This window comes from Manis pentadactyla, chromosome 7 (genome assembly GCF_030020395.1).
Source record: "Manis pentadactyla isolate mManPen7 chromosome 7, mManPen7.hap1, whole genome shotgun sequence".
In the NCBI taxonomy this organism is placed as follows: Eukaryota; Metazoa; Chordata; class Mammalia; order Pholidota; family Manidae; genus Manis; species Manis pentadactyla.
Window position 1 is genome coordinate 17898907 of NC_080025.1, and position 22701 is coordinate 17921607.

General features: G+C 42.5%; 1 pseudogene; it reads right to left on the reverse strand.

Moving 5' to 3' along the window:
- Nucleotides 1-746: 746 nt before the first annotated feature.
- The window catches only part of LOC118916822 (14-3-3 protein sigma-like), a 31698-nt pseudogene continuing 9743 nt past the window's right edge, over nucleotides 747-22701 (reverse strand).

Genomic DNA, 22701 nt, shown 5'->3' on the forward strand with positions numbered 1-22701 from the left:
TCTAAACAGCTAATCAAATTGCATGTTTAAAATTATGTCGATAAAAGAAGGAAAAGGCAGTTGGTGTTGGTTGCTCTTATCATTGGGGGTGGAGGTGGGGAAAAGTCTCGCTGGCCATAGCAAATTAGCAAATAGATTATTTTATCTTCCTGAAGGACTTTAATGCCTTGTAAATCTTTCCAACTTCATCCTGCCTAACTCCTGGGATGCCATCTACACTCTGATGGTGTAAGGTTGTCCCCAGTAGGGATTAGTTATTTCTACAGCTGCCCTAACAGGTTAAGGACTTGGTAATATCCTGGAGTTATATGATTGAGTTGAAAAGTTTAAGAAAAACATACCTAAAATCTTAACATTTATGTAATAAGACACTGGATGGTATCTTTTGATGTACAAAACACTGGAAAGATGCAAGGGCACAAGAGACTTGCTCTCTCTGTCATTCACAGTTTGCTCACACACATGTCTCCAGCCCCTGCTACACATGCATGGTCCAGTTCTCAGCCACGGGTCGGACCCTCCTCAATTCCTAAGATCCAGTGGCAGCAGGGGCAGGAGGGAGTCAAGTGGGGGTTGGGGGAGAAGTGGCTCAGTTCACAGGTGGGGTCTCCAGGAAGGGGGTGCAGAGAGCAGGGTGCGTGGGATGACCAGTGGTTAGGGAGCACCTGACAGCTGTGTGGAAAGTAGGGTCCTTGGCTCCAGGTAGACAGAGCACTGCTGGTCTGTCTCTATGGAGCCTTTCTGAGCTAGGGTAGAGCATCTGGGGAGAACGGGGGCCTCCCGTGCCATATCCTCTCTGCTGGGGTCGGGGACTGGCTGGCAGGGCAGGGCTCAGCTCTGGGATTCTTCAGCAGCCACAGTGTCGGGCTGTCTCCCAGCAGCCGCATGATGAGGGCCCGGTCTTTGCAGGAGTCTCTGCTGAGAGTGTGAAGTCAGCCATGGCCTGGTCAAAGGTGGTGTTGGCCCATGAGATGGCCTCCTCAGGACCATTGGTGATCTCGTGGTGGGAGACAGAAACGTCCGGGCCAGGCCCAGGCGGTGGGGCTGGTGGTGCAGCTCCTTGCTGATGTCCACGGCCTCTGGGCAGGCTGAGACAAACATCCACAATGTGCTTCTTGTCACCAGGGCCAGCCTGGCCAGGTAGCGGTACTCATCCCCCTTCATTTTCAGGTGGAAGACCTGGCCTTGGCGTCACCAGCCTCAACGACGGGGTGGGTGTGCAGCCGGCCCTGCACTGTGTTGCACTTGCCTGGACGCCGTCTCCACCTTCTCCTGGGGCTCTGCCACCTGGGCCTTCTGGATCAGGCTGGCTCTCTTCCTGGCTCTGGGGACACACAGACATAAGAGAAGCTAACTGGTAGCCCGGGGACCAATGCCAGACTGTCAGAGCTGGGCTCTTATAAGGGGCAGCAGCAAAGGCCACAGGCCAAAAAACAAGAAATAAACAGAACCAAAAACTTGTCCTTGAGGACCTACCTTAGGGTCCCTTGAGAAACTTGAGTAGCTGAGAGGCACGGGATGAGGGTATGTGCGGGTTTGGGGGAGCGGGACCACATTCCTATAACTCAACCAGGAGGGGCTGGAGCACTTGGGAGAGCAAAGGCAGTAACTTCGTTTCTGCTCAAGGTCATCGTTTGGAATACTGGGCACACATAGCTTCCACTTAGTTTTTGTCAGCTCCTTAACACTTTTCTATGCAATTTCTACCACGAAAGGTATGCTATTGTTGCCCATCAGGCACAACTTTAGTACCTAATTTGAAAAAACAAAAAACCAGCATTTAAAAAGAGAACAATATTTCAAACATTTTAAGCTAATGGCAGGTTACAGGGGCCCCACGGCCCCTTCCTCTCTTCGCATTGCCCCTAAGGTATGTGCGTTCCTAGGCACACACTTCCCTGTTCTCTCTCAAACATCCTCAGCACAGGAGGAGGACTTGCATCTGCACAGTGCTAAAGCCTCCGACCATAACAGAGGTACTAAAATGTGCAGAGGAAAGCTCGCCAAACTTTTGCAGAGAACGCACTGTCATAAGCACTTTAAAAAGATTTGATCTTATCTGAGTAACATTTTCCTGCCGGTGTAACTGCATAAATGTCCTCCTTTTTAATTTTATTTGTGAACAAAGGGATGTATACAACAGCTCATTTAAAAAGACCAGGCAGATATTAGTTCCTACTAGCTTTCTTGATTTAGCATAGAGGAGAACTCTGTTCAGTTTCCTTTTCTGGTATCACAGACCTTGATCTTTACACAAATGCATGAAGTGAAACTCTGAACTGAGAGTGGAAGGGAGCTAATCATTGACATTCGAGATACTTTGCTACTTGACACACTTAAACAATAAATGCCCAGCTGCTCTGCAAACTAAGTTCCTAGTGGGGCTGGGTGTTAACCCCTTTAGGGCCTGCACAGCTCTGCAGAGGTGTTTGGCAGACTTCAACCTGTCTGCTTTTTCTGGGTGTCCCTTGAGTGTCCAGCTCAGGGACTGGCACAGAGGGAGTGGTTACTGTGTAATTGTTGGATGGGGAAAAAATACGGTCATTGTGCCAAAGAAGCAGTTCCTCAGTCCCAGGTATTTGCTAGTAAATGACAGAGTAATTCTTATTTGCCATGTGATATGTTGATCATAATCCTATTGCACAGGTGAAGAAACGAATGAATGCTTTGCTATGATAAGAAATATGCATTTGGTCTTTGTCCTGGGTTCCTGGCACCGAGCTCCTGACACCCTTGTAATTTCCTGAGCAATAGGGGTGATAAGAGCAGCTTTTGTTATGATATTTTATTCTAAGTCCCTGGTTCTAGACACAGAGCTTCCTCGTTCTTGGGGTCTCTGGAGTGATAAGAAGGTCTTTTTGTATGCTAATGAGATGACTAGATAGCTTCAGGGCTGGTTGCCACAAAGACCTGGGTAGAATGAAAGGGTTGGAACTTTTATCCCTGACCCTTGACTCCTCCTTGGGGAGAGTGGAGGGGCTCCTGAGAGGTGATCACCGAAAGCTATGGCCGTGATTTAATCAATCACGTCTGGGTAACAAAACCTCCATAAAAATCCCTAAACTAAGTGGGGTGAGGCAGGGGTCATAGATCCTCCTGGTTGGTGACCATATCAAGTTTCTGGGGGTGGGGGTGCTCCCAGAGAGAGGGCATGGGGGCCCCAGGCCTCCCTCCCCCTGTATACCCTGCGCTGTTCCTCTCTTCCATCTTGCTGTTCCTGCAAATGTTGTATTCTTTATAAGAAGGTGGTGATATAGTGAGTAAGTGCCTTCCTGAGTTCTGTGAGCCACTGTAACTCCGGGGACAGGAAATCCTGGGGGCAAAATACCTCTAAAACTGAAATCAGTCAAAGGGAGAAATGAAGTTTAAAATCCACTTATTGCTTACAAACTGCAGTCTGGGGCCATCTCTCTTTCCTGCTCTGATAGAAGCAAAACCAGCCCTCCCCTTAACCTCTCAGGTTCAGATAAACCCTGGTTGCCCAGGTAATTACCCATTGATATAGAGATGAACTACGGTTCTCCACCCCTGAGGAATGCCTATTGATATGCAGATGCACCAAAGTCATACTTCTCTCCACCCCTGAGGATGCACTAAAGCCAGGTGAGATACTACAATTTAGAGAGGGCATGGGGGCCTGAGGCCTCCCTCCCCGTGTATACCCTGCCCTGTTCTTCTCTTACATCTTGCTGTTCCTGCAAATGTATTCTTTATAAGAAGCCGGTGATATAGCGAGTAAAGTGCCTTCCTGAGTTCTGTGAGCTGCTCTAGCAAATTACAGAACCCAAGGTGGGGGTCATGGGAATCCCCAATTTATAGCCAATCAGTCAGAAGAATGGGAGGCCTAGAACTGGCACTTGGCATCTGAAATGGGGTCAGTTTTGTGGGACTGAGCCTATAATCTGTGGTCTGATGCTGACTCTGGGTAGCTAGTCTCAGAATTGAATTGAACTGGAATGTAGGACCCTCAGTTGATGTCCAGAGAGATGGAGGATTGCTTCATGTGGAAAACCCACATTTGGGGCAACAAGTGTTATGAGTAAAAATGGTTTATAGAGGCTCAGAGGGGTTAACTCGTTTAACTTCACACAGCATGGGAGTTGGCATGCTGGGATTTAAACCAAATTCCCCAGATTTTCATTCTGTAATACCATGTTATCTACTGTTTTATCTGTTTAACTTTGGGAGCACTTGTATGAATGCTGGTGCTGAGAAAAAAATGCTTTTAAAGAGAAACCCACAGTACCACTTCAAAATGAACATCTTTTACAGCCTTTCTCAGAGAAAAACAAAACCTAAATACAGCACCGAATGTCACCGAGAGTTGACATGGCTGGAGCACTCTACCTGGAAATTAAGGCTCTGGCACCAGGTTCATTATAACTAAAAATACTGCTTCTCATAAGATATGTGGTCTCTCACTTTGGTTCATGTTCTGCTACACGTTCAAAACATAAGCAACTCAGTATCTGTGTTTTTGCTTCTGAGATAATGAAACTTCAGGAAACCACATTGTTTGCTTCAGTTGCGCCATTTGGGAAAAGGGGTGACAGAGAGGTGAAAGGTCACACCCACTAACAGATGTTCCTCTATCACTGATGACATTGTCATCACCATCAGCAGCAGCATCTGATTTTCTTAGGCTACCACCAATGTGGTGATATTCTCTTCCTTATGTGAATACCACATTTATGATTTTCCTTTCGCTGAGAAGTTATATTCCATAATTACCCATGCCTGTTCAAACTTCAAATATTTTTAATGGGACTTTGACAGGATACAGACTTTTAATAAGTAAAAACAAATATCCCAGCAGTATTAATGGCAGAGGTAGTTTACAAACTTCTCTTTGATCGCTCAAATTCTTCTCGTTGTTTATTGCAAGGGGTCGGCTTCAAATATGTCTTTGAAGTACGTTTGAATATATGCTTTTTCTGAGTCATCTCCCTTCCATCTCCCAAAACTTGTACATACACACTTGTTTCTATAACATTTAGTTCTCGCTTATGAATTTACATTATACAAAGATTTCCCTCGTTGCCTGTTTTCAAGGTCCTAGGTTAATACTCAGTATGACTAATAAATAGGGACCAGACTTTGCTCTCTACATTGTAGCTTCTAATCAGTAATGAACTGTAATTGTAACAATAACCTCTATGTTTAAAAACTTAACTAGTAGATATGACTTAAGATTAATTTCCTTAACCTATTAGATTTTTTTTTTAGGCATTTTTAAATTTTATTAAGGTATGATGGATATACACTCTTATGAAGGTTTCACATGAAAAAACAATGTGGTTACTACATTTACCCATATTATCAAGTTCCCACCCATACCCCAGTGCAGTCACTGACCATCAGTGTAGCAAGATGCCACAGATCCACTATGTGCCTTCTCTGTGCTACACTGTTCTCCCCGTGATCCCCCACACCATGTGCACTAAACATTATACCCCTCAATCCCCTTCTCCTCCCTCCCCACCTGCCCTCCCACACCCCTCCCCTTTGGTAACCACTAGTTCATTCTTTGAGTCTGCTGCTATTTTGTTCCTTCAGTTTTGCTTCATTGTTATACTCCACAGATGAGGGAAATCATTTGGCATTTGTCTTTCTCCGCCTGGCTTATTTCACTGAGCATAATGTCCTCCAGCTCCATCCATGTTCTTGCAAATGGTAGGATTTGTTTTTTTCTTATGGCCAAATAGTATTCCATTGTGTATATGTACCACCTCTTCTTTATCCATTCATCTACTGATGGACACTTAGGTTGCTTCCATATCTTGGCTATTATAAAAAGTGCTGCGATAAACATAGGGGTGCATATGTCTTTTTGAATCTGAGAAGTTGTATTCTTTGGGTAAATTCCAAGGAGTGGGATTCCTGGGTCAAATGGTATTTCTATTTTTAGTTTTTTGAGGAACCTCCATATTGCTTTCCACAATGGTTGAACTAGCTTACTTTCCCACCAGCAGTGTAGGAAGGTTCCCTTTTCTTTGCATCCTCGCCAGCATTTGTTGTACTTAGTCTTTTCGATGTTGGCCATCCTTACTGGTGTGAGGTGATATCTCATTGTGGTTTTAATTTGCATTTCCCTGATGATTAGTGATGTGGAGCATCTTTTCATGTGTCTGTCGGCCATCTGAATTTCTTCTTTGGAGAACTCTCTCTTCATATCCTCTGCCCATTTGTTAATTGGGTTATTTGCTTTTTGGGTGTTGAGGCATGTAAGTTCTTTATATATTTTGGATATTAACCCCTTGTTGGATATGCCATTTACAAATATATTTTCCCATACTGTAGGATGCCTTTTTGTTCTGTTGATGGTGTCCTTTGCCATACAGAAACTTTTTAGTTTGATGTAGTCCCACGAGTTCATTTTTGCTTTTGTTTCCATTTCTCAAGGAGATGCAGTCAGGAAGAAGTTGCTCATGCTTATATTCAGGAGACGTTTGCCTATGTTGTCTTCTAAGAGTTTTATGGTTTCATGACTTACATTCAAGTCTTTAATCCATTTCTTAACCTAATAGATTTTGAACACACAAGCAGATATTGTCCTTTTCTGAATGTCAATATAAAAAGTCTCTAAGAATCTAACTGAAACTGTCCTCAAAGTCTGTGACATGTCTTATTTTACAGTGGCAAACCCTCTCTATTCAAAATGGATTTCATTTTTGAAAAAGACCTCATTCAGAGGCAGGCTGTTGAGTAAAGGGAATAATCAAGCTGAATATTCAATTGTTTTTTGGTTTAGGTTAGTGATAAACTTTTACTAAAATTTAATGCAGTGATTCTCAGTGCAGAGTAAGAATTCTGGGTGATGCTTTTAAAATCTATTTGCAGATGGAAAATAGAAAAAAATCTCAGTTTCCTTAAATGAGCAACAAAAAATAAATTTCAACTTGAAACTTTCTTGGGTATGATCATTGATAATGGGGTTTAGGATAGAAAATAGCCCATGATCTTTTTTTCTCACATTTCAAAAAGATAGATGAATTTTAAAAGGTTAAAAATATTGTTAAATATTTTTTAAAAAGTTAGTAAGACTGTGTTTCTTGTGTGACTCCTAACCTGACTCTAAAGGCAGTTCACAAAATAAGACTCCAGAAATATTTTTGAGAATTGCCAGCTGCATCGAAATACAGACATAACCTTTGAGAATGACTTTGTAGAAGATTAATGCTCATTTTAATATTAAAGTTCTATTGTTCTTGCTTAAAATTAGGTTAATACTTGATAATCATCTTTCTTATCTAGATGTTTCCTCCAAGAGATGAAGGGTTTTGCAGATTTTAGACTAAAATTTTCCACAGTCCTTATGAAAGAAGAGCAAGTTGTATAATATCTCTTCATACGGGTTCCCAGGCTCTCTAAAATTTCAGGTCGTAGAGAAATACGAAATGTAATTTACCACATTTTTAGTTGTTTTCATGGTTGGCATTTTTAGGCAGTACCTAGCCCCAGGTATTATGTTTAAAAAACTGTGATCTTGCAACTTTTGTAGAAGTATATAAATGCGCTCATGGTTTCTTCTGAGGGGAAAGTGGATTTCGGAACCATCTCCCCAGGCTTTTCCTGCCCAAACAGAATCACCTGCTCTTATCAAGCACCATAAAACACACTGTAACAAAATTTGAGTAAAGAAAGACATCTGTGCAGGTTCCTGCAGTTTCTCTACTGTCTAATCGGAGACATGCTTTTCCACACCCAAAGCAGAAGCACAAAGGTATTTCCTGTCCTGCGCAACTCCCCTATTCCAGACACAGGCTTTGCCAATGCCTAGTTTCTTAGGAAAACAGCCAGTCCAATGTAGGGTCACCAGTGACCAATGTTTCTAAAATGGAAGGCCCTTTGTTCCAGTGCTGTGTGGCATTTTTGAGCCGTTCATGCAGCTGTGCGTTCATGGCAATCCATTGAAGTCAAATGTTAGGAAGGAATACCCTGATCGGGCTCAGAACACAATTTAGCTATTTTTAGGGCTTCAGCTGTTGACCTTACCAGTTCTGCATGATCTAGAAGTCACTCTTCTGCTTTCTATTGGGATAATTTGGGAAACGAATGTTTGATGGCATTATAGTCTCTGCATGTATTGTTATTGCTGCTTTAAAACAAACAAGCTCTTAGAATTCTTTCCACCAGCCTGATAAAATCTAGTTGCTGCCTCAGTTTGGGGGGCGTAGGAAATTATGGGAAAATCAACTAAAGTGAGTTGAAAATCTCAAACCTCACTGCCCTCATGATTAAGTCAAAGAGTGAGCCTTCCCCTGGGCCCCCTTGCATCGTAGATCTCACCTGGGCTCTGCTGACCATCACTATAAAGGATGACAGATTGTGAGATTATGGGGTGGCCCCAACCTCTGCATCCCTTGGGGTGCTTATGAAGATTTAGACTTTCAGATGCACCCAGACCATCTGTTCAGACTCTTCAGGGGCAAGAGCCAGTAACCTGCAACTTTTATGGACACCCTCCACCCTTGGGTGATTCTTACAAACACCAAACTTGAGAACCACTGCTGACTACAAGTCCACAGACCTAGCAGTTGGAAACTGGGGTTCTGGGCTGCCCCACCCCCATTTCAAATTTATCTATTTGATTGGAATCACCCAACTGAAATCACCCCACGGGATCCCCCCATGCTTTCATTCCAAGAAACAGTTGTATAGCAAAAACCAAAACCAAAAACTTGAGAAACAATTCCTCCAGCCTGAGTACCTGAGAGTGACCTTCTCACGCTGACCTTCACTGATGATGTCTTTCTGGGTAGAAGACAAATGAAGGCATAATAAAGTGATTTTTGTCCAGATAACTTCAGGGCCCAGAAAGCCACTTGCTTCATGTACAGCAAGGACACAGTTCTGCACCTCCAGCTGTAACTGATTTGCACAAATTAGGGGTCCCTGAAGACCCCTAGGAGTGTTGGCCTGGGTATCAGGATTAATGCTTTACCCATGGTCACATACCCAGGACCCTACTCTGAGCCAATACTCAAATCTGGCCTTCAGCCCAAGAGTTCCTCATTTCAGACAAAGATTAGGAATGTGACATATACAAACATGATCACAGAATGCATTCCACATGCTGGGTTTTAGGTCACGCAGAATGAAAACATTAAGAACATGCTAATACAGTTGCTTGTAAAGACAATTTTGTATCATGCTTTTTGCTTTCCTAAATGCCTGAAGTATGTCTCTCCTAGTGTGTCAGATTTAGTAAGCAATCTAGAAGATGAAAGAAACCAGTGGACTTTCAAGTATTAACACATCCAAAACTCATATAACATTCTATTGAGTTTCATATGTTATAAAAACTCATTAATATGATCCAGATAAGTTTGGCAGTATAAAACACTTCAGATCCATAACCTATGGTATGTTGGAACTCACATATGTTAATTTATTCATAAAGCACCTACTATGTTCAAAGCTCCACACTGTGTGTTTTGTGAGAACTAGAAAAGAAATAATACATGTGAGTCAGGACTTCAAGAAATGTACAATCAATCTGGGTAGAAAGGAGTAATGCTCATGCTATACTCTACAGCCAAGGCAGAGCTCTGCTACCATACAGGAGAGAAGGGAACATACAGGAGAGAAGGGAACAGCAAAGGTAGGGCACACTGTTTAAAGATGGTATATTTTGCCCTGGGTTCCTTGCTGTATTTGTGTGCGAGTGTGTATATGTCTATCTTCCTGAATATTTGGTTCGGTGTATGTTTTTTCTCCTGCATCTGTTTTATGAGTTTTTAAAAGAAATCTTCCTTTTGAATATATAATGCACTAGAAAATTCCAAAGTTAACCCAAAGACAATTGCTGTTGTCAAGTTTTCCATGTAGCTTTCAGAGATATCCTATGAGAGGAAGTACAAGCCAAATGAATGTGTGTATTTTTTTGGTCCTTCTTCTTTTGGAAAAACAATAAATAGTAGCACATCATACATACCATCTTTGCTTTTACCTTGGAAATATTTCAAAGAGATAAACAATATAGCTACTGCATTTTTTAAATGACTACACAGCTTTCTAGTATCTGAATTCTATTCATGAATTGTGCTATCCAAGATTACTTCAATGGATTCTCTACTAATAGTCATTTATAATGTTTCCAATTTATTGCTGTTTGTGTAAATTCCTAGAAGTAGAATTGTTGAGTATATACATTGTATTCCTTTAGTGTTGCCTTGGAAATTTTTAATATGTATGTAAACTTAAAGTCTGAAATTAACCAATATCTTTATCAACCTCCCAAACAATCCAATCTATAAACAAACTCCAGTGGCCAACTCCTTTCTTCTGTACCAATGTTGTATTTTAGTTTTATCTTTTTTTATCTCTGAAAGAAGAAGAATATATCATTATTGCTTTCCACATTGAAAGTTTGCTTCTGTGTCCCACAAATTTACTGTGTCCTTTACACATCACTCTTTCTCTCATCCCAGATATTTTGTGTGGAATTAGTTTCTTCCTATATGAAATGCTTATTGACAGTTCTTGAAGTAAGGGCCTGTTTGTTGGAAACTCTTGTTAGTTTTTATTTGTCCTAAAACATCTATTTTATCCTCATATTTGAATGATAGATTTGTGGGTATGAAATTTTTAGATCTTGAGTTATCTTTTTCTCAGCATATTGAAAATACCATCCACTGTCTTCTGATTTCTCTTGCTGCTGTTAAGAAATCACTGTTACTCCTTTATAGATATTATTTCTGCCTGCATTAGAGACATCTCATTTCTCTTCTTCAATTTGATGATGTCTAGATTTTTTAAAACTTAATCTTCTTTGAATATTTTCATCTTTTTAATATTAGTATTGGAATCTTTCAATAGTAGTGGAAATTTTGTAGCCATTTTCAATTTGAATATAGCCTCTTCTCCATTCTCCTTATTATGTCCATCTGAAACTGTGATTTTGTGATTCTACAATTCACTCTATACTTACAATAAGGTAAGTAATGACTTTCTAATTTTTCCCACCTTATTTCTCTCTGTGCTGCATTCTGTGTAATTTCTGCTGAGCTAGTTTCCATTTCACTAAATCAATCTTTAACTGTGTTTTCTGTGTCACCTGAATATTGGTCTTTGTCTTTCCATTTTGATGTTTTTGGTTTTAGACATTCTTTCAGAATCCTCTTGATTGATTTGATCACTTCTCCCTCTGATGCCTTTTGTGTATGTATTTGCTACAATATTGAATGTGAACTCAATGTCCTTTGGGAATTTACCTGTAGTAAATTTTGAAGCCTTGATTGAAGGTAAGTTCCTTCAAAGAGAATATGCATTTACTTGTTCCTGGCACCTGCAGGGCATTCCAAACCAGGGGCTACTTTATTCTGAGTTTGAAGTGGTGTGAATTTGGGCCGAATTTCCCATAAAATCTGGGTTACAGTTATGAATCCTCGAGAGAGAGACTTTCCCCTTCAACCCAGCTCTGAGGTTGAGAGGAACAAAAGCTTTTAATAGTCCCCTCTATGGGTTCTTAGCTGGTCTGATGTTTGTAGGTTAATCACAGGTATTCTTCTCAGACTCTTCTCTTTGGTTGGGCTTGAGGATTTGTCTCATGTCTCACAGCTGGCGCAGCTGACAAAAACAGGAATAATCAAAATCTGAATGATCGGGGCTTAAATAATCCCCCAGAGCAGAAGCCAGATTCAGCGCTTAGTTACCTATATGTGTTTCTCCTTTTAATTAACTTTTACCCTTCATTGATTTTTTTTCTTGCTTGCTCATGAATGTATTTAGAAAGGGGTTTATTTAACAAACAAACAAAAAAAACAGAAAAAAGGCATCCACCCTTTTGTGTTCAGTGGAAGAGCAGATTACACTGTATCTTTAAAATGATGTCAAGAAATGGTAGTCCAAAAAATTCTCAAAAGCAGAGCTTCAGTTTCGAATTATTTTCCACAGACACTTCAGTTCTTGCATCTCTGTGGCACCTACTAAAATCATGATAACAGAAGCAGTTACAAGACAGCATGGCACGGAAAGAGGCACGTTTCTGATGGAAAAGTGAGGGTCTGCACCTCTCCTGAGCAGCAGGGCTGCTGGCTCAAGTTAGGGAGATGTTGACTGTGTTCCTCATCCTTCCAAATAGTTCTGGCACTGCTCAAATTTGTTACCTGATGCTAATTTTATGACCGGCTTTGAAGAAAACATTTTTATGTTGAATGATTATATATATTTTTCTGTGTTTATAGAGTTCAGAGGTACGGGAATAATCTGGGAGATTTCTGAGAGTGCCTATGTCCGCTTGGGCTGCCAAAACAAAATACCACAGACTGGGTGGCTTACACAACAAAAATTTATTTTCTCACAGTTCTGGAGAATGAAAGTCTCAGACCCAGGGCTGGCCGGGTTGGTTCCTGCGAGGACTCTCTCTCTGGTGTGCAGATGTCTGCCGTCTTGCTGGGTGCTGTAGTCTTTCTCCAGTGTGAACATGTGGAAAGAGATCGTGAGCTTTCTTATGTCTCTCCTCATAAGGACATTAAACCTATTTAATCCAATTGGAACAGACCTTAATTATTTCCTTAGAAGCCCCATTCTCCTAATATCGCCACACTGGGGATTAGGGCTTCCATATATGAACTTGGTGGCGGGGGGACACAAATATTCAGTCCATAATAGAAAGGCCCTTATGAATTCACTTATATGAACACAGGTTATAATGTGAGGCAGTGATAGATAATTTTAATGTTTCAAGGGGCTTTGCTGTGATGTCTACTTGCTTACTAGGCCTATGATTCAAAGCAGGATGCCTAAATCCCAAAGGGGAAGGGATAATTTATTTTTAAAAATACTATTAGAGCTTTGTTTATAATTATTCTACCTCATCCTTTTAAAATTTATGTTTGAGGTGTTTTATAATCATGGGATGTATTAGTATAGTTTTCCACATATGCAATTTATATAATCATAAATATACTATAACAAGGAGGATGTCTCGAATAGTTACTGATGTGTATGCAGTCCCAAAGGCCCAGAGATCCCTTGTAAGAAACAAAGATGGTCTCTTTCATGGTGTGGGAATCCATGAGCCCAGTTAAGATCCTAAATCTTGATAGCAAGAATAGATCACAAGAAAAACACCATCAAAGAACTAGACAGTGTTGATAGGAAGGAATGAAAAGGTAAACCATACCACCTCAGCCCTAGAAAAGAAGAGGCACATGAGAATGAAGTAGGTATTGTTTTAATTTCTCAATATCTTTTAGCTGTCTGCTTTGTTTGCCCTACTTATTCTTAATAATCACCGTGGTGGCGTGATTCCAAATAACCACAAATGATGATCCTGTGTAAGTGTTTTCATTTGCAGGTACAATGATTTCTTGCAGAGGGCTCTGAGTTACTCACAGTTTATACGGAACCATCTCTGTGTTTTCTTCAAAGAAAGAACAATGTTTGGCCTTGACCCAAACATTCTCTCTGCTGGTTGATTAGCGAATGGAGAAGCTGAGTTAACTGCTCTTCCATGGTACTCTTGAGGTACAGGAAACCCATGAATTGTTTTCTCTGGGAAGGTATTTTAAAACTCCTGAAAAGAGGAAGACCAATCAAGTGATTGGCTACCCTGCAGTAACAGGGAGGGAAGGAGTCCTCTAAGGGCTGATAAAGAGGTCGAGAGCTTCAGGCCTCTCCTACCTGGCCCCCACAAGGCTTGTAGAGTTTTATGTGCAGTCTCCAAATTGTCCAAAAATCAGAGTGGCAGCTTCTAATCAGCTCCTGCAGACACTGTCGGTGCTTGTCTCTCAGAGGCAAATGCATATACACAATTCACAAAGAACAAAGTCGCTGTTAGCAACAAGCATTTGCAGGGAATCTGGATTGTATAAAGGGGAGAGGAAGATTTTCTGTCTCTTATGGGAGCACAGAGACATATGGGTGCTGGGGGCTGGCGTGGGAGCAGGATGGGCCTCACTCAATTAATTTGTTCCCTGCTAGGAGATGAAGGTACAGAAATGAGTAAAGCAACTTCCCTTCCAGGAATAATTCACACATAGTGCAGGGCTCATAATTTGCCTAAATTTGTATGACAAATGTTATGTGCATGTGGGTACATGCATTTGGTTTTTCCAGGCAGGTAGACATAGACTGCAGAAGGTCTGTGACCCCCCAAAGTAGTAAGAATGATTGTACTTGAGGAATTAGAACCCCACAAATGTTTTGTCCTGGGCATCTTTTCATCCAGAAGGGATGATACTTCTGAGAATTAGAATTATTAAGAGCAGGCAGAGTGAAATACATGGAATGGACACACTTTTCCAGGCCTTCTCTTTCTCCACTGCTGAAGCACATGATAAAACACTTCCAGACAGATGGAGGCAGGGGCACTGGTGGTAGTGGGAGATTCTATTTCTAAAGACTTCTAGGCTTTTCTATTTTTTTCTCTTTTGGGCCTTCACATGGATGACTGATAGATGGCTCATCAAAGTCAAAATTTGTTGAAGCTCAGCATAAGCGCTTTGAATAGAAAGAGAAGTCTCCATCATAATATTCTAAAACTTTTCTTTTTCCTTATACATCTTCAAGGAAGATGATTGTACAATAAGAATGTGTGTGGCAGGGTGTTGATTAGTGAGAAGTGGTCATGGTTTCATGATTAAGGTCACAGACTCTGGAGCCAGACTGCTTGAGTTGAAGTCCCAGCGCCTTCCATTGGCTGCTACTTAGCCTCGATTTCTTCATCTGTAAAGTGGGAATAATAACAGGGCTGCTGTGATTTAATGAGGTAACATGGGAAGCCCTTTTAGCAGTACCTGATTCATTGTACATGTTGTCTAGTGTTTGCTAACATTCCTCACGATGCTTCCCCCTCCAATCCCCTCTTACACACTCCCCCTTCTCCCCATTCAGCGACTAGACTGTGAGAAGGGATCATTGACATAGGGATGGGATGTGACAGGAAACTTCAGGAGAAAAAAAAAATCTCGGTCGTGACCTTAGACTCTGAGGAAATGGAAATAGGACCAACAGAAAAGATTGGTAGGTATTAGGTGAACAGGAGGGAGGCACCCCTAAAACACGCTGGCTAGAAAAGGATGTCATAGCCGGGAGGAGAGGGAATTGAACCGGAGAGTTATGACAGCATACATGCTGGTGGGTCCCTGAGAAAAGAGGCCATGAATGCTGGTTCCCATGTCACATGTTAGGGATGCTGGAACTAATGCCAGAGCAGAACCTACACCACCCAACCAACCAGAAAACCCTCACATAAAAGCTCATAGGATCTGAGAACAGAGCGAATGCATGTCCTCTCTTTAGGGTCCTGGAGAAATGGCACTGAGTGTATAGTATCGCTTGGCTGATGTGCCTTTAGTCAGCCTGCAATGTTCCCCAGGCCCCACCATGTTTTCTTGGTTCCCAGATGTGGCAGACAGGATGGGAATGAGGCCCCCTCAGCTACCAGCAGGTGGACAGTGATATTAAACGGGATGGGGCTCCCCAGTGGGGATTGAGATACACTGAAGATGAGGACTGGGTAAACTTCACCTAGACACCATGTAAACTCCAGGCACTCAGATACCACACTAGGGAAAGTGGAGAGGAGAGAGAACGGATTTGGCCATCCTGGGGGGAAAAATGGGACTTGAAACCAAAATTAAATTGAGTTACGAAAAAAAGTCAAGATATGTTTTTTCTGCACTTCTGAATTTGCAGCCAGCGAGTCATACCTGCTCTACCTGTTTCCTCTGTGACTCAGACGTTGCCCTCATTCAGGGAAAATGAAGTAAGTTTTGGTTGGAAAGATTTAGTTCACCACTGGCAACATGCCATTACCAGGGCGTCTCACTCCCTATCAAGGTCTCGCAAAGACGAGCAGAGACTGGGAACTTGGGAGCAGCTGACACGGTGCCGTTGGGGGCATAGCACATCAGGATGGGGACGAAGGGTTGTGAGCATGGGCTGGGGAGCTCTCCAGTGTGAGGATGGGGCAGGGGGACATTGCTCAGATTGCTACATCTCCAAGCTCAAGGCAGGAGCTATGGTAATCGCCATGCCTATAATACTGGAATACTATAATCCTATATGCTTATTCTATTCCAGCCAGGATTCTCTAAATGAACATTAATTGATGTCTACTATATTCCAGGCAATGTGTTGGATGCTGGGAACATTCCTGGCTGAATAGGACATGGTCTCTGCCCCAGAGTGTCCATTCCAGGCTCACAAAGAGATCCTGCAATGTCGAGTGGGCAGTAGGCAGGTGGGAGCACAAGGTGGGGAGATAGTGTCCAATTTGAGGGCTCCGTAGCAGTTCTTAGAAAAGAGAACTCCTCACTGGATCTTGGAGGATGAATTGACGTTTACAAAGCAGACAGAGATGGGTGGAAAAGAAACTTCTGGCAGAGGACACAGTCTGAGCAGAGGTGTGCAGGTGAGGAGCAGCAGAGAATTCACAGAAAACAAAGCACGCAGCATCTTTGCACGGTCCAGTCAAGTCACTGGGTGGAGACGAGTGGGGTGTCTGGGCAAGTCATAGAGGGCCTTGAAGGTTATGATTAGGAATTTAGCTTTTATTCGGTAGCTGATGGGGAGCTATCACACTGACAGCTTTCCAGCAAGATAGTAGTATAGTCAGGTTTATGTTTTGCAAAGATGCATCTGGCAGCATTTAGGGACAGATAGGAGGGGATACAGTGGGTGGCAAGAATGCTAGTTATGACTGCCCTGCAGTCCTCACTCACTGACCAGCTCCAGCAAGTCCCCAGATTGGACCACAAGCTTCAGAGACCCATCCACTCAGTCTTGCTTGTCCAGGGAGGTCCAAAGCAGGTTTCTGACTAAATGGGAAATAGTTTAGGCTGAGGCGTATCTGCACCAAGGGCTGGTACTTAGGCTGGCTTCTAATGACAGGGAAGAACAGCAGACAGCTCTCCTTGGCCCGTCTTCTCTCCGGCACAGCAAGATCTCGCTCCCCCCACATCACTGCCTCCTGAATGTGCTGCTTTGTGGAGTTTCCGATCCTAGGCCTTCTGACCATCTCTGTCCAGCTGCACCCTGCCCCAAGTGACAATAATATTCTTGGAATAAGCAAGCTGGCTGCCTCGCCATCACTGCACTAGCTGGGCAGTGCAATGGAAACAGGCGAATGTCTTTCTGCAACTTCTAGAGCTCCAGCTTCAGCCCGAAAGCAGGGCCTGAAGCTTCAGCCGGCCTTTGGATGACTGCAGATTCTTACTTAGTCGTAACTGCATTTTCATAATTAACAGTGTGTCTGGGGGATCCCGGGGGATTGCAGTAACTCGATACCACCTCTCACTAAATCATTTGGCTGCATTTCTGAAATACTGTTCTCAGTTCCGACTGGCTTCAGTCTGGCTCCCCCAATTCATTATTCATGCCTGTGCCTCAGATTTTCACATCCTCGCAGTCATTGGTGGCCCTGTGACATGGGCTGGAAATGAAGAAGTCAGAAAAAGTAAGGGGAAATGGGAAATTACAAAGGAAAATCATGCCCAGGGTGGTGGGGGCACACGGCAGTGGGGCAGATCTGCAGGGACAGAAAGGTTAAAAAGGAGTAAGAGGAAACAAAGCCTGGCAGATGAGAGAACAAGGCAGAGAGGAGTGCAGTGTGGCCCTGGAAAAGGAAATTATGTGACATGACTGCAAGATCAAAATGCAGTGCTGACTATTGGTTAAATTAGTTTATCTCTGCCACACAGCTCTGGGCTGCAAAAGAAAAGTCCTAGCTGGGTGTGAACAGGGAAATGAGCTGCCCTGTGGAGTTCCAGGGAAAATTGCAGTTTTGCTGCAGGCCTGTGGTTTTGTTAGGAGCCATGATGCTTCATTTCAACAATAGATCCTGCTCTCTCCTCCCTCAAACCCCGCACTCCCTAGGTTTGGGCAGTCCAGCGTGGTGCAGTAAGTGCTTCGGCAGATGCAGTTGGAGCTGCAGCCCTAATACTTAGGCACGGGGACCAGTGGGCTGGGCAGGGGAAAGCTGAGCAGACAGAGCCGATCTGGGAGCCCCTGATCTAACAGGAGCAAGCCCAGCAGAGCTGGCCCTGGACGGACCTGGGTCACCTAGCTTCCCACTTCCCCAGCCTGGCTTCACCTACACGCACTGAGAGCCATTAAAAGAAATACCCGTGACTGGGTTCCACCCCTGGAGGTTTAATTTAACTGGCCTGGGGTAAGGCCCTTGCATCACTATTTAAAAAAGAAAATCAAACAAGTCTGCTGTGCAGCCAGGCTGCAGACCCCTAACTTGGTCCAAACTAAGCTCCCGAGAGAATGCTTGCCCCACTTTTCACAGCTAAGAAATGCAAGGGTCCCCTAATCTCCCAGGCCAATGCTCGCTCTGTTAGGCTAGAGGCCTCTCAGCACGCGTGCCCTGTTTTGGCATAACTTCTGACCCTTCCAAGGAAGATGTGACTGAGTAGTTACTCCCTGACGTGTCCATTTGGGGCTTAACCTCCAGAGAGGTTAATTCTAGCCTGCTGAATTTTTTCTAACAGTCTGAAGAGAGGTTAGACATGTAAATAATCCCTTGACATGGGAGCACACACATGGAGCATCCCTCAGTCTCACACACACGCACACAGCCTTCCCTTGTATTTGATAGCAGGTGGCTTCCTTTCTGAAATGTTGTCCCTGCTAACAGTAACAAACGTGGAGTGAGAGACGCAAGCAGAGGGAGCTGTGCCGCTGATAGTCCCTTCCTGAAGCGTTCTCTTTGATTCTGGCTGGGGCAGGGCATTTCTTAGCAAGCTTCAGACTTCACAAAAGTGGCATGGTACTACTTCTATCGTAAAAGTGAGCACTGATGTGGGGAACTTAGGAAAAAAGGATGCATGTTTCTCTTTACAAGAAAAATTCAGTTTATTGACAGGTTGCAGGATTTCAAATATTGAACACACTGTATAGCTTTCTCTTTTTTTAATTTTTAATTTTGTGACTTTCTGTCTCAAGTTTCTTTTTTTATTTTGGTATCATTAATCTACAATTACATGAAGAATATTATGTTTACTAGGCTCCCCCCTCCACCAAGTCCCCCCCACAAACCCCATTACAGTCACTGTCCATCTGCGTAGTAAGATGCTGTAGAATCACTACTTGTCTTCTCTGTGTTGCACAGCCCTCCCTGTCCACCGCCCCCCCACATTACACATGCTAATCGTAATGCCCTCTTTCTTTTTCCCCGCCCTTATCCCTCCCTCCCTACCCCTTCTCCCCAGTCCCTTTCCCTTTGGTAACCGTTAGTCCATTCTTGGGTTCTGTGATTCTGCTGCTGTTTTGTTCCTTCAGTTTTTCTTTATTCTTATACTCCATATATGAGTGAAATCATTTGATGTTTGCCTCTCTCTGCCTGGCTTATTTCACTGAGCATAATACCCTCTAGCTCCATTCAGGTTGTTGCAAATGGTAGGATTTGTTTTCTAATTATGACTGAATGATATTCCATTGTGTATATGTACCACATCTTCTTTATCCATTCATCTACTGATGGACATTTAGGTGGCTTCCATTTCTTGGCTACTGTAAATAGTGCTGCGATAAACATAGGGGTGCACCTGTCCTTTTTCAAACTGGGCTGCTGCATTCTTAGGGCAAATTTCTGGAAGTGGAATTCCTGGGTCAAATGGTATTTCTATTTTGAGCATTTTGAGAAATCTCCATACTGCTTTCCACAATGATTGAACTAATTTACACTCCCACCAGCAGTGTAGGAGGGTTCCCTTTTCTCCACAACCTCGCCAACATTTGTTGTTGTTTGTCTTTTGGATGTTGGCCATCCTAACTGGTGTAAGGTGGTATCTCATTATGGTTTTAATATAGCTTTCTCATTTTAATGTCAAACTTCAAATGACTTTTTTCTTTTCTCCTTTTACATGTTTTTTAATAAATAGGATAGCTTTGCAGCCTAATAATAGTCAGAATGAATATCTTCTGATAAATTATAAATAAATACTATTATATATAAATGTATATTATAGTTATATTAAGTGAATTTATATTTAAATATTATATGAGTGAATTACATTTATAATAAGTAATTTGATTTTATACAAGGATGCATTCCATCTTGAAAGGTCTTTTGGTCACATTTAAGTGACAGAGGCAAAGATAACAAATGGAGTAGCTTACCAGGAAAATAGAACATTCTCAGATATTTGTTTTAATTCACTCCTAAATCCAACTGAGTATGATGTATGATGTAGAGTAATGGTTTTTACAACAGAGCATTGGGCAATCCCCCTCCCCTGTGGAATGTTTCCAGCTACATCCTAAACCTCAGACGATAGCGATGGATGATCAAAATAGCATCTCATTCCACACCTGTTGGGTGGCAGCATTCACTCCTTGAAGAAATCTCTCCCCTAAATATTGCAGTGGCAGGCTTCATTTGCACATACCATGGAAGTCATATTCATGTATGCTCCATGTAGGCCTTGTTTTGTTTACAAATCTTCTGATAAATGAGAAGTCAATGATCAGAGGAACTATAGATGCAGAAGTACACAAAAAATAGAGCACATCATCCATGACAATAAATGCCAGCCTGTATGTACAGTATTTCGGAGTCGAAAACAGTGACAAGCATTGAGCTAACTTGTGCAAGTTACCTAAGGGTAAAATTTGCAAATATTTATCTTAAAAGGGGATGCTGGAAAGTTAAATTGTCTAAAAACAGACACCTGGTGGGTACATTATTGAGATTTTTATGGGTTCAGTGGGCAGTTTCAATATTCTCTCAGTTTTCCAGGTAGAACTCTTTCCCAAGTTCTGTGAGAAAGAAGAGCTAAATCTCACACACGGCAGACCTCCAGGGGACCTCAGAGTCAGTGCAAGAGATGAGACATTACCTGCAGGCAGAACAGGTAATGTTATATAAAGGTGTGCCTCATGTCTCATCACTATGCATTTTTATCATTATAACCACTGTCATTTAGAAGTTTGAAACTTAAAAAAAATTTTTTTTTTACGATAGTCTATCCTTGTGGAAGCTAGGAACTATTGGCATAAATTTTGGGCTTTGATGACCCATTTTATTTGTGTTTTTTCATGTATTCCCAAAGTTGTTTTCTAAGGAATGTCTTGGTTCTCCTTTGTATGGGACTTTCTCTCTCTCTTTGGTGAAGCAGACACCTATGCAGATAAAATTCCTTATTGTGCCCCTTAATTTTCATAAAATAATGCAAGGCCCTGTGAACCTTAATCAACAATGTTGAGTTTCTGCATTTTAGTTTCTCACCCCAAAGTCTAAACCTGCATGTTTTCTCATCTGCTGAGATTTACTGGACCCCTCCTACTTGAAACACCCAAGCTCAGAGGTGAGCAGATGATCCAGACCCCGCCGGTTACACTCCTTCATCGTTTTAGACCCAGTGATTGTCCCAGCAGGTCGGGACATGACCCACACGGCCCAATTTAGACCTCATCTATGGGTTTTCTAAATTTGAAATGGGGAATTTTTTTTTCTCTCTCTCATTGTGCCTCTTGGGCCCTGAAGTGCCTGGAATGGTGCCTGGCACATACTGAGTGTCTCTTCTCATTATTGTTATCAGGTTCCCCCTTCAGAGTGGCTAGTGGCCATAGCCCCATCCACCTGAAATAGCCTGAAAGAATGAGGGAAAACGAAACCAAAAGCTAAGATGAGAGGTGAAGAAAAGTCTCATTCATGCGCAACATCCTTATTATGGTCTGATTCTGTGAGCTAATACATCCCTTTTTAAAATTTAATCTCAATCTGAGTTTCTGCCATTTGTAATAAAAAGTTCTAACAATAGAAGTGCTATGATTTTTTTTTTTGCCAAATGCCTAGAAGTTTGGAATAGAAAAGGCTAAAGAATGATGCAGGAGTCCCTAGGTAGGATGGCTTCAGGGACTAAGGCAGAAAACACAGGGAGACAGGTTTGGAGATAAAGAGCTTTATTTTGAACATATTGAGTTTGAGGATCTTTGTATTTTTCCATGTGGAGCTGTCCTTTAGGAGTTTGGAAATCTGAATAGAAAACTCAGAAGAGTGTTCAGAGATAGGAACATACATATGTGAGTCAACAGAATGAGCTGTAGTAAAAGTCCAGGGCATAGATGAGGTCTTGAGTGAGACTGGATAAGGCAGAGGAGGAGAAACAGACAGGTGATAATGGAGAAAAAAGAAGAGAAACAGGAGGTGATGTGGCCCAGGGAGAGTAGGACAAGGAGAGTCAGAATCCACAGCATGAAAGAGCTCAAAAGAAGGTAATTCTAATGACACTCTTAAATGATGCAGAGAGACTGGGATGGGCAAGAACCTAGAAAAACCATCAAAGTTGACAAGGAGTTTATTGGCCGCCCCTGAGAGAAGAGCTCGGGTTAGCAGGAGCAAATCCCAGACTGTACAGGGCTGCGGAACAGGCGGGAGCAACGGATGAGAAAGGCAGGGTTGGGGGCAGCAAAAAGAGGGCAAGGGGTATGCACCCCATAATTTCGGTGGAATCAGGTCACCTCTTTTGTTTCCTTAAAAGCGGTTGTGATTTAAGAATATTTGTATGTTGAAGAGAAATCAAAAAGCAGAAAAAAAAAAGTCAAATGGGTAATGATGGGAGAAGCAAGTTAGAAGAGGAGGTGCCAAAAGATAAAGGAGGAAGCCTCAGAGAGGAGGAAATGTATTTCCTCATTTAAGAGAAGAAGGTGAGAGAAAAATGACCACGGTGAGGTCGGGGATATTCCATGTAGAAGAGTGAACGCTGGCTGCCATTTCTCAGATGGTGTTGAACTAAAGAAGCT